This window comes from Balaenoptera borealis (genome assembly GCF_965194805.1).
Source record: "Balaenoptera borealis genome assembly, chromosome: 9".
NCBI classification, from domain to species: Eukaryota; Metazoa; Chordata; class Mammalia; order Artiodactyla; family Balaenopteridae; genus Balaenoptera; species Balaenoptera borealis.
Genome location: NC_138873.1, coordinates 79,818,890 through 79,832,200, shown reverse-complemented (window position 1 = coordinate 79,832,200; position 13,311 = coordinate 79,818,890).

The following is a 13,311-nucleotide window of genomic DNA, read 5'->3' as shown; positions in this document are numbered from 1 at the left end:
TGTACATTATGTATGTCTATTAATGTACAGATCCTCTTCCCATGTAAAATATTACAGTGTTCCGTCGACCTCCCTTGCTATATGTTCGGTCTTTTTGATACATGTATATAATATGTATTTGTATATGTATAGTAACACTAATCCTCATTTCTCAATTTCCCCCCTCCTTTCCTTTTAGATGAGCATAGTTTGTTTTGTTTTCTAAGCCTGTGAGTGTCTTTCTCTTTGGAAATATGTTCATCTGTGTCAGTTATTAGGTAATGCCATAAGTGATAATATAGGCTATAGGTCTTTTGCTTTCCGACCTACTTCATGTTTTGTGATTATCTCCAGGCTCATCTATGGTGCCCCAAAGAGTAGTGCTTCAAAGTTTTCCAAGGCTAATATTCCATTGTGTACATGGACCACTTCTTCTTGGTGCATTCCTCTGTTGATGGACATTTTCGTTGCTTCCAAGTGTTGCCTATGGTAAATATTGCTGGAGTGCAGGATTGCCAGCCTGTGATTTTTGATTTTCATTTTCTCAGGTGATAGACCCAGCAGTGGTTATGATTGATTGACTGGTATGGTAGCTCAACGTTTACCTTTTCAAGGCACCTCAATTGTGCTTTCATTTGTGGCTCTTACCACGTCCCCCTTAGAATCGAGGGTACGCATTGCTCCACAATCACGTCAGCATTTATTTTTGGCAGCATTTTTGTTGATGGCCATTCTGACTGGTGTGAGCTGATAGGTTTTTGTAATTTGGGTTTACATGTCTGTAAAAATTCCTACAATTCATCATTTTTCCACGCCTTTTTGTTTTCTGTTAAAAGAAAAAAGAAAAAAAGTGTGAGTATAATATACCTCTTCAAATTTTCTTTTTGGAAGGTTGCACTCTAGAATTTTTGGGTTGATTTTCGACCTCAGTATTTTTTGGAGGGCAGGTGTCATTTACAGACCTGCAATTGGTGAATATTTAGTGACCTTTTGCAGTGGGTTTAAAACTGCTGTTGTGGGAAACGGCCACAAGGATGCAGCATTTCTCCATTCCCAAATCTGGGTACTAGGGCAGCACAGCCGTTCTGGAAGTCGTTTGCCTAGGTTGTAAATTTGAATGGAATGTGCCAGGAAAACCCCCCATAAGTTTATGTCTCATTACTCCTAGTTCGTTGTTTTAATTTTTTCAATTGGGGTAATGGTTAGAATGTTGCTTGTCCAAGGTGTACATCTACATATTCTATATACCTATTTATGTAGAGATCCTCTTCCCGTGTAAATTATTACACAGTGTTCCCTAAACCTTCCTTGCTATATGGTCGGTCTTTTTGATATATGTATATAATATGTATTTGTATACATATGGTAACGCTAATCTTCATTTATCCATTCCCCCCACCTTTCCTTTTAGATAAGCATAGTTTTTTTTTAATAAGTCTGTGATTGACTTTCTCTGTGGAATTATGTTCATTTGTGTCAGTTATTAGATAACGCCTATAAGTGATATCATAGGATATAGGACTTTTGCTTTCCGACTTACCTCATGTTCTGTGATTATCTCCAAGATCATCTATGGTGCCTCAAAGAGCAGTGTTTCATTGTTTTCCATGGCTAGTATTCATTGTGTACATGGACCACTTCTTCTTTATCCTTTCATCTGTTGATGGACATTTTGGTTGCTTCACTGTCTTGTCTATTGTGAATAAGGCTGCAGTGCAACTTTTGCAGCCCGGGTCTTCATTCTGGTCTTCTCAGGTGAGAGGCCCATTGGTGCGCCTGCTGGATTGAATGGTACCTCAATTTTTCGTTTTCAACGCAGCTCCTTTCTGTTCTCATTATTAGCGTTTAACCCTTTTACATCTCACCAGCAGCTAGAGGGTACACAGTTCTCTAAAACCCCTTCAGCATTTATTGTTTGTAGACTTTTTGCCAATGGTCAGTCGACTGGTGTGAGTTGAAAACATTTTGTAGATTAGATTGCATGAGTCTAATACTTCCTGAGGTGGAGCGTTTATCCATTTTCCTTTCTTTAAAAAGAGAGTGAGTAAAACTTACCTCTTCATACTATCTTCTTGAAAATTTTGCCTGTTTTGAATTTTTTTTATCCATTCCCTACCTCAGCACAATTTTGAGGGCAGGTGTCTTTACAGCTCTGAGTCCTTGTGAATGGTAAGTGACCATTAGCAGTGGGTTAAAAGCTGCTCTTGTGGGAATCGGCCACAAGGCGGCAGCATTTCTCCTTTACCAAATCTGGTTACTAGGGCAACAGAGCCTTACTGGAAGTGGTGTTCTAGGTGGTAAATTAGAATGGAATGTGCGAGGAAAAAGCCCTTTAAGTTTATGTCTCATTACCTCTTGTTGGTATTTTGAACTTAATTTTTATTTTTTATCACAGCAAACTTGATTACAATGTTTTGTTTGTTCTAGTTGTGCAAGATGTGGTTCTTTCACACATATGCATATATCTATTCTTCTTCGGATCCTTTTCCCATGTAGGTTATGACACAATGTTGAGTAGTCTTCTCTTGGTATTGCGTAGGTCTTTGGTGATTATATATTTCACATGTGTTTGTATCTCTCTGTTAACCTCAATATGGTAATGTATCCAATCCTCACACCTTTCCATTTGGTGACCCATAAGTTTTTTTAATGAATCTATGATAGTGTTTCTCTGTGGAAATATCTTTGTATCATTTTTTAGGTAACACCTATATGTGATATGATAGGATATGTGTCTTTCGCTTTCTCACTTACTCCAAGTTGACTGATTACTTCTCGACTCATCTATGGTGCTGCAAATGGCATTGTTTCATTTTTTCACTAGCTCCTATTCCATCTGTACAGGTAGCAGTTCTTCTTTGTCCACCCATCTGTCGGTGGACTTTTTGGTTACTTCCATATCTTGGCTATTGTAATACTATGCAATGTAGATTTGCGTGCCTGTGTCCTTTCAGTTCTGTCTTCTTAGTTTATAGGTCCAAGAATAGGTCTGCTGGATCATATGGTAGCTGAATGTTTACCTTTTATAGGCAGCTCTATTCTGTTCTCCTTAGTGGCTTTTTCCAGGTTACATCCCACTTAAAGTGGAGGGTATGTATTTCTTCCCAGCACCTTCAGCATTTATTCTTTGTAGTTTTTGCTGATGGTTATTCTGAGTGGTGTGAGCTGATACCTCTTTGTGGTTGAATTTGCATGTGTCTCATAATGCGTTGAAGTTGAGCGTTAAGACATGTCCATTTTATTTTTCGAGCTGTGATTAGAGCTTATTACTTCAAAGTGTTTTCTTAAAGTATGTGTCACCATTTGAAATATTTTGGCCATTATCTCCCTCAAGACATTTTGAGGGCAGGTTTCATTTACAGCCCTGCAGTACTTGTTCATATGAAGTGACCATTAGCTCAGGCTTTAAACCTGCTTTTGCAGGTAACGGCCAGAGAGCGGCAGCCTTGCTACGTTCTCCATGCTGGTACTAGGGAAACAGACCTACCGGCCAGTGGTATTCTTCGGTTATAAATTAGAGTGCAATGTGCCCGGGTAAACCCACAAATGTTGATGTCTCCTTGCTTTTGTTTGTTTTTAAATTTAATTTATATTTATTATTAGAGTAATATTCCATTGTGTACGTGGACCACTTCTTCTTGGTGCATTCCTCGGTTGATGGACATTTTCATTGCTTCCAAGTGCTGGCTATGGTAAATATTGCTGGCGTACAGGTTTGCCCGCCTGTCACTTTTTCAGTCTCATTTTCTCAGGTGATAGGCCAAGCAGTGGTTGTGATTGATTGACTGGTAGCTCAATATTTCCCTTTTCAAAGCACCTACATTGTGTTTTCATTAGTGGCTCTTTACATACCCCCCCCCCCTTACAACCGAGGGTACGCATTTCTCCACACTCCCTTCACCGTTTATTTTTGGCAGCATTTTTCCTAATGGCCATTCTGACTGCTGTGAGCTGATAGGTTTTTGTAATATGGGTATGCATGTCATTAAAAATTTTTTAAATTCATCATATTCCTACGCCTTTTTCTTTTCTCTTAAAAGAAAAAACCGTGAGTACAATATAGCTCTTGAAACTGTCTTCTTCGAAGGTTGCCCTCTTTTGAATTTTTTGGTCGATTTTTGACCCCAGAAATTTTCTGGAGGGCAGGTGCCATTTACACAACTGCAAGTGGGTGAAAATTTAGTGACCTTTTGCAGTGGGTTCAAAGCTGCTGTTGTGGGAAACGGCCACAAGGAGGTAGCATTTCTCCATTCCCCAAGCTGGGTCCTAGGGCAGCAGAGCCTTTCTGGAAGTCATTGTCCTAGGTTGTAAATTAGAATGGAATTTGCCAGGAGAAATCCCCTTAAGTTTATGTCTCATTACTTCTTCTTGGTTTTTAAAATTTTTTTTAATCTGGGTAAAGTTTAGAATATTGTTTGTCCTAGGTGTACACAATCTGGTTCATTTGTACATTATGTATGTCTATTAATGTACAGATCCTCTTCCCATGTAAAATATTACAGTGTTCCGTCGACCTCCCTTGCTATATGTTCGGTCTTTTTGATACATGTATATAATATGTATTTGTATATGTATAGTAACACTAATCCTCATTTCTCAATTTCCCCCCTCCTTTCCTTTTAGATGAGCATAGTTTGTTTTGTTTTCTAAGCCTGTGAGTGTCTTTCTCTTTGGAAATATGTTCATCTGTGTCAGTTATTAGGTAATGCCATAAGTGATAATATAGGCTATAGGTCTTTTGCTTTCCGACCTACTTCATGTTTTGTGATTATCTCCAGGCTCATCTATGGTGCCCCAAAGAGTAGTGCTTCAAAGTTTTCCAAGGCTAATATTCCATTGTGTACATGGACCACTTCTTCTTGGTGCATTCCTCTGTTGATGGACATTTTCGTTGCTTCCAAGTGTTGCCTATGGTAAATATTGCTGGAGTGCAGGATTGCCAGCCTGTGATTTTTGATTTTCATTTTCTCAGGTGATAGACCCAGCAGTGGTTATGATTGATTGACTGGTATGGTAGCTCAACGTTTACCTTTTCAAGGCACCTCAATTGTGCTTTCATTTGTGGCTCTTACCACGTCCCCCTTAGAATCGAGGGTACGCATTGCTCCACAATCACGTCAGCATTTATTTTTGGCAGCATTTTTGTTGATGGCCATTCTGACTGGTGTGAGCTGATAGGTTTTTGTAATTTGGGTTTACATGTCTGTAAAAATTCCTACAATTCATCATTTTTCCACGCCTTTTTGTTTTCTGTTAAAAGAAAAAAGAAAAAAAGTGTGAGTATAATATACCTCTTCAAATTTTCTTTTTGGAAGGTTGCACTCTAGAATTTTTGGGTTGATTTTCGACCTCAGTATTTTTTGGAGGGCAGGTGTCATTTACAGACCTGCAATTGGTGAATATTTAGTGACCTTTTGCAGTGGGTTTAAAACTGCTGTTGTGGGAAACGGCCACAAGGATGCAGCATTTCTCCATTCCCAAATCTGGGTACTAGGGCAGCACAGCCGTTCTGGAAGTCGTTTGCCTAGGTTGTAAATTTGAATGGAATGTGCCAGGAAAACCCCCCATAAGTTTATGTCTCATTACTCCTAGTTCGTTGTTTTAATTTTTTCAATTGGGGTAATGGTTAGAATGTTGCTTGTCCAAGGTGTACATCTACATATTCTATATACCTATTTATGTAGAGATCCTCTTCCCGTGTAAATTATTACACAGTGTTCCCTAAACCTTCCTTGCTATATGGTCGGTCTTTTTGATATATGTATATAATATGTATTTGTATACATATGGTAACGCTAATCTTCATTTATCCATTCCCCCCACCTTTCCTTTTAGATAAGCATAGTTTTTTTTTAATAAGTCTGTGATTGACTTTCTCTGTGGAATTATGTTCATTTGTGTCAGTTATTAGATAACGCCTATAAGTGATATCATAGGATATAGGACTTTTGCTTTCCGACTTACCTCATGTTCTGTGATTATCTCCAAGATCATCTATGGTGCCTCAAAGAGCAGTGTTTCATTGTTTTCCATGGCTAGTATTCATTGTGTACATGGACCACTTCTTCTTTATCCTTTCATCTGTTGATGGACATTTTGGTTGCTTCACTGTCTTGTCTATTGTGAATAAGGCTGCAGTGCAACTTTTGCAGCCCGGGTCTTCATTCTGGTCTTCTCAGGTGAGAGGCCCATTGGTGCGCCTGCTGGATTGAATGGTACCTCAATTTTTCGTTTTCAACGCAGCTCCTTTCTGTTCTCATTATTAGCGTTTAACCCTTTTACATCTCACCAGCAGCTAGAGGGTACACAGTTCTCTAAAACCCCTTCAGTATTTATTGTTTGTAGACTTTTTGCCAATGGTCAGTCGACTGGTGTGAGTTGAAAACATTTTGTAGATTAGATTGCATGAGTCTAATACTTCCTGAGGTGGAGCGTTTATCCATTTTCCTTTCTTTAAAAAGAGAGTGAGTAAAACTTACCTCTTCATACTATCTTCTTGAAAATTTTGCCTGTTTTGAATTTTTTTTATCCATTCCCTACCTCAGCACAATTTTGAGGGCAGGTGTCTTTACAGCTCTGAGTCCTTGTGAATGGTAAGTGACCATTAGCAGTGGGTTAAAAGCTGCTCTTGTGGGAATCGGCCACAAGGCGGCAGCATTTCTCCTTTACCAAATCTGGTTACTAGGGCAACAGAGCCTTACTGGAAGTGGTGTTCTAGGTGGTAAATTAGAATGGAATGTGCGAGGAAAAAGCCCTTTAAGTTTATGTCTCATTACCTCTTGTTGGTATTTTGAACTTAATTTTTATTTTTTATCACAGCAAACTTGATTACAATGTTTTGTTTGTTCTAGTTGTGCAAGATGTGGTTCTTTCACACATATGCATATATCTATTCTTCTTCGGATCCTTTTCCCATGTAGGTTATGACACAATGTTGAGTAGTCTTCTCTTGGTATTGCGTAGGTCTTTGGTGATTATATATTTCACATGTGTTTGTATCTCTCTGTTAACCTCAATATGGTAATGTATCCAATCCTCACACCTTTCCATTTGGTGACCCATAAGTTTTTTTAATGAATCTATGATAGTGTTTCTCTGTGGAAATATCTTTGTATCATTTTTTAGGTAACACCTATATGTGATATGATAGGATATGTGTCTTTCGCTTTCTCACTTACTCCAAGTTGACTGATTACTTCTCGACTCATCTATGGTGCTGCAAATGGCATTGTTTCATTTTTTCACTAGCTCCTATTCCATCTGTACAGGTAGCAGTTCTTCTTTGTCCACCCATCTGTCGGTGGACTTTTTGGTTACTTCCATATCTTGGCTATTGTAATACTATGCAATGTAGATTTGCGTGCCTGTGTCCTTTCAGTTCTGTCTTCTTAGTTTATAGGTCCAAGAATAGGTCTGCTGGATCATATGGTAGCTGAATGTTTACCTTTTATAGGCAGCTCTATTCTGTTCTCCTTAGTGGCTTTTTCCAGGTTACATCCCACTTAAAGTGGAGGGTATGTATTTCTTCCCAGCACCTTCAGCATTTATTCTTTGTAGTTTTTGCTGATGGTTATTCTGAGTGGTGTGAGCTGATACCTCTTTGTGGTTGAATTTGCATGTGTCTCATAATGCGTTGAAGTTGAGCGTTAAGACATGTCCATTTTATTTTTCGAGCTGTGATTAGAGCTTATTACTTCAAAGTGTTTTCTTAAAGTATGTGTCACCATTTGAAATATTTTGGCCATTATCTCCCTCAAGACATTTTGAGGGCAGGTTTCATTTACAGCCCTGCAGTACTTGTTCATATGAAGTGACCATTAGCTCAGGCTTTAAACCTGCTTTTGCAGGTAACGGCCAGAGAGCGGCAGCCTTGCTACGTTCTCCATGCTGGTACTAGGGAAACAGACCTACCGGCCAGTGGTATTCTTCGGTTATAAATTAGAGTGCAATGTGCCCGGGTAAACCCACAAATGTTGATGTCTCCTTGCTTTTGTTTGTTTTTAAATTTAATTTATATTTATTATTAGAGTAATATTCCATTGTGTACGTGGACCACTTCTTCTTGGTGCATTCCTCGGTTGATGGACATTTTCATTGCTTCCAAGTGCTGGCTATGGTAAATATTGCTGGCGTACAGGTTTGCCCGCCTGTCACTTTTTCATTCTCATTTTCTCAGGTGATAGGCCAAGCAGTGGTTGTGATTGATTGACTGGTAGCTCAATATTTCCCTTTTCAAAGCACCTACATTGTGTTTTCATTAGTGGCTCTTTACATACCCCCCCCTTACAACCGAGGGTACGCATTTCTCCACACTCCCTTCACCGTTTATTTTTGGCAGCATTTTTCCTAATGGCCATTCTGACTGCTGTGAGCTGATAGGTTTTTGTAATATGGGTATGCATGTCATTAAAAATTTTTTAAATTCATCATATTCCTACGCCTTTTTCTTTTCTCTTAAAAGAAAAAACCGTGAGTACAATATAGCTCTTGAAACTGTCTTCTTCGAAGGTTGCCCTCTTTTGAATTTTTTGGTCGATTTTTGACCCCAGAAATTTTCTGGAGGGCAGGTGCCATTTACACAACTGCAAGTGGGTGAAAATTTAGTGACCTTTTGCAGTGGGTTCAAAGCTGCTGTTGTGGGAAACGGCCACAAGGAGGTAGCATTTCTCCATTCCCCAAGCTGGGTCCTAGGGCAGCAGAGCCTTTCTGGAAGTCATTGTCCTAGGTTGTAAATTAGAATGGAATTTGCCAGGAGAAATCCCCTTAAGTTTATGTCTCATTACTTCTTCTTGGTTTTTAAAATTTTTTTTAATCTGGGTAAAGTTTAGAATATTGTTTGTCCTAGGTGTACACAATCTGGTCCATTTGTACATTATGTATGTCTATTAATGTACAGATCCTCTTCCCATGTAAAATATTACAGTGTTCCGTCGACCTCCCTTGCTATATGTTCGGTCTTTTTGATACATGTATATAATATGTATTTGTATATGTATAGTAACACTAATCCTCATTTCTCAATTTCCCCCCTCCTTTCCTTTTAGATGAGCATAGTTTGTTTTGTTTTCTAAGCCTGTGAGTGTCTTTCTCTTTGGAAATATGTTCATCTGTGTCAGTTATTAGGTAATGCCATAAGTGATAATATAGGCTATAGGTCTTTTGCTTTCCGACCTACTTCATGTTTTGTGATTATCTCCAGGCTCATCTATGGTGCCCCAAAGAGTAGTGCTTCAAAGTTTTCCAAGGCTAATATTCCATTGTGTACATGGACCACTTCTTCTTGGTGCATTCCTCTGTTGATGGACATTTTCGTTGCTTCCAAGTGTTGCCTATGGTAAATATTGCTGGAGTGCAGGATTGCCAGCCTGTGATTTTTGATTTTCATTTTCTCAGGTGATAGACCCAGCAGTGGTTATGATTGATTGACTGGTATGGTAGCTCAACGTTTACCTTTTCAAGGCACCTCAATTGTGCTTTCATTTGTGGCTCTTACCACGTCCCCCTTAGAATCGAGGGTACGCATTGCTCCACAATCACGTCAGCATTTATTTTTGGCAGCATTTTTGTTGATGGCCATTCTGACTGGTGTGAGCTGATAGGTTTTTGTAATTTGGGTTTACATGTCTGTAAAAATTCCTACAATTCATCATTTTTCCACGCCTTTTTGTTTTCTGTTAAAAGAAAAAAGAAAAAAAGTGTGAGTATAATATACCTCTTCAAATTTTCTTTTTGGAAGGTTGCACTCTAGAATTTTTGGGTTGATTTTCGACCTCAGTATTTTTTGGAGGGCAGGTGTCATTTACAGACCTGCAATTGGTGAATATTTAGTGACCTTTTGCAGTGGGTTTAAAACTGCTGTTGTGGGAAACGGCCACAAGGATGCAGCATTTCTCCATTCCCAAATCTGGGTACTAGGGCAGCACAGCCGTTCTGGAAGTCGTTTGCCTAGGTTGTAAATTTGAATGGAATGTGCCAGGAAAACCCCCCATAAGTTTATGTCTCATTACTCCTAGTTCGTTGTTTTAATTTTTTCAATTGGGGTAATGGTTAGAATGTTGCTTGTCCAAGGTGTACATCTACATATTCTATATACCTATTTATGTAGAGATCCTCTTCCCGTGTAAATTATTACACAGTGTTCCCTAAACCTTCCTTGCTATATGGTCGGTCTTTTTGATATATGTATATAATATGTATTTGTATACATATGGTAACGCTAATCTTCATTTATCCATTCCCCCCACCTTTCCTTTTAGATAAGCATAGTTTTTTTTTAATAAGTCTGTGATTGACTTTCTCTGTGGAATTATGTTCATTTGTGTCAGTTATTAGATAACGCCTATAAGTGATATCATAGGATATAGGACTTTTGCTTTCCGACTTACCTCATGTTCTGTGATTATCTCCAAGATCATCTATGGTGCCTCAAAGAGCAGTGTTTCATTGTTTTCCATGGCTAGTATTCATTGTGTACATGGACCACTTCTTCTTTATCCTTTCATCTGTTGATGGACATTTTGGTTGCTTCACTGTCTTGTCTATTGTGAATAAGGCTGCAGTGCAACTTTTGCAGCCCGGGTCTTCATTCTGGTCTTCTCAGGTGAGAGGCCCATTGGTGCGCCTGCTGGATTGAATGGTACCTCAATTTTTCGTTTTCAACGCAGCTCCTTTCTGTTCTCATTATTAGCGTTTAACCCTTTTACATCTCACCAGCAGCTAGAGGGTACACAGTTCTCTAAAACCCCTTCAGCATTTATTGTTTGTAGACTTTTTGCCAATGGTCAGTCGACTGGTGTGAGTTGAAAACATTTTGTAGATTAGATTGCATGAGTCTAATACTTCCTGAGGTGGAGCGTTTATCCATTTTCCTTTCTTTAAAAAGAGAGTGAGTAAAACTTACCTCTTCATACTATCTTCTTGAAAATTTTGCCTGTTTTGAATTTTTTTTATCCATTCCCTACCTCAGCACAATTTTGAGGGCAGGTGTCTTTACAGCTCTGAGTCCTTGTGAATGGTAAGTGACCATTAGCAGTGGGTTAAAAGCTGCTCTTGTGGGAATCGGCCACAAGGCGGCAGCATTTCTCCTTTACCAAATCTGGTTACTAGGGCAACAGAGCCTTACTGGAAGTGGTGTTCTAGGTGGTAAATTAGAATGGAATGTGCGAGGAAAAAGCCCTTTAAGTTTATGTCTCATTACCTCTTGTTGGTATTTTGAACTTAATTTTTATTTTTTATCACAGCAAACTTGATTACAATGTTTTGTTTGTTCTAGTTGTGCAAGATGTGGTTCTTTCACACATATGCATATATCTATTCTTCTTCGGATCCTTTTCCCATGTAGGTTATGACACAATGTTGAGTAGTCTTCTCTTGGTATTGCGTAGGTCTTTGGTGATTATATATTTCACATGTGTTTGTATCTCTCTGTTAACCTCAATATGGTAATGTATCCAATCCTCACACCTTTCCATTTGGTGACCCATAAGTTTTTTTAATGAATCTATGATAGTGTTTCTCTGTGGAAATATCTTTGTATCATTTTTTAGGTAACACCTATATGTGATATGATAGGATATGTGTCTTTCGCTTTCTCACTTACTCCAAGTTGACTGATTACTTCTCGACTCATCTATGGTGCTGCAAATGGCATTGTTTCATTTTTTCACTAGCTCCTATTCCATCTGTACAGGTAGCAGTTCTTCTTTGTCCACCCATCTGTCGGTGGACTTTTTGGTTACTTCCATATCTTGGCTATTGTAATACTATGCAATGTAGATTTGCGTGCCTGTGTCCTTTCAGTTCTGTCTTCTTAGTTTATAGGTCCAAGAATAGGTCTGCTGGATCATATGGTAGCTGAATGTTTACCTTTTATAGGCAGCTCTATTCTGTTCTCCTTAGTGGCTTTTTCCAGGTTACATCCCACTTAAAGTGGAGGGTATGTATTTCTTCCCAGCACCTTCAGCATTTATTCTTTGTAGTTTTTGCTGATGGTTATTCTGAGTGGTGTGAGCTGATACCTCTTTGTGGTTGAATTTGCATGTGTCTCATAATGCGTTGAAGTTGAGCGTTAAGACATGTCCATTTTATTTTTCGAGCTGTGATTAGAGCTTATTACTTCAAAGTGTTTTCTTAAAGTATGTGTCACCATTTGAAATATTTTGGCCATTATCTCCCTCAAGACATTTTGAGGGCAGGTTTCATTTACAGCCCTGCAGTACTTGTTCATATGAAGTGACCATTAGCTCAGGCTTTAAACCTGCTTTTGCAGGTAACGGCCAGAGAGCGGCAGCCTTGCTACGTTCTCCATGCTGGTACTAGGGAAACAGACCTACCGGCCAGTGGTATTCTTCGGTTATAAATTAGAGTGCAATGTGCCCGGGTAAACCCACAAATGTTGATGTCTCCTTGCTTTTGTTTGTTTTTAAATTTAATTTATATTTATTATTAGAGTAATATTCCATTGTGTACGTGGACCACTTCTTCTTGGTGCATTCCTCGGTTGATGGACATTTTCATTGCTTCCAAGTGCTGGCTATGGTAAATATTGCTGGCGTACAGGTTTGCCCGCCTGTCACTTTTTCAGTCTCATTTTCTCAGGTGATAGGCCAAGCAGTGGTTGTGATTGATTGACTGGTAGCTCAATATTTCCCTTTTCAAAGCACCTACATTGTGTTTTCATTAGTGGCTCTTTACATACCCCCCCCCTTACAACCGAGGGTACGCATTTCTCCACACTCCCTTCACCGTTTATTTTTGGCAGCATTTTTCCTAATGGCCATTCTGACTGCTGTGAGCTGATAGGTTTTTGTAATATGGGTATGCATGTCATTAAAAATTTTTTAAATTCATCATATTCCTACGCCTTTTTCTTTTCTCTTAAAAGAAAAAACCGTGAGTACAATATAGCTCTTGAAACTGTCTTCTTCGAAGGTTGCCCTCTTTTGAATTTTTTGGTCGATTTTTGACCCCAGAAATTTTCTGGAGGGCAGGTGCCATTTACAGAACTGCAAGTGGGTGAAAATTTAGTGACCTTTTGCAGTGGGTTCAAAGCTGCTGTTGTGGGAAACGGCCACAAGGAGGTAGCATTTCTCCATTCCCCAAGCTGGGTCCTAGGGCAGCAGAGCCTTTCTGGAAGTCATTGTCCTAGGTTGTAAATTAGAATGGAATTTGCCAGGAGAAATCCCCTTAAGTTTATGTCTCATTACTTCTTCTTGGTTTTTAAAATTTTTTTTAATCTGGGTAAAGTTTAGAATATTGTTTGTCCTAGGTGTACACAATCTGGTCCATTTGTACATTATGTATGTCTATTAATGTACAGATCCTCTTCCCATG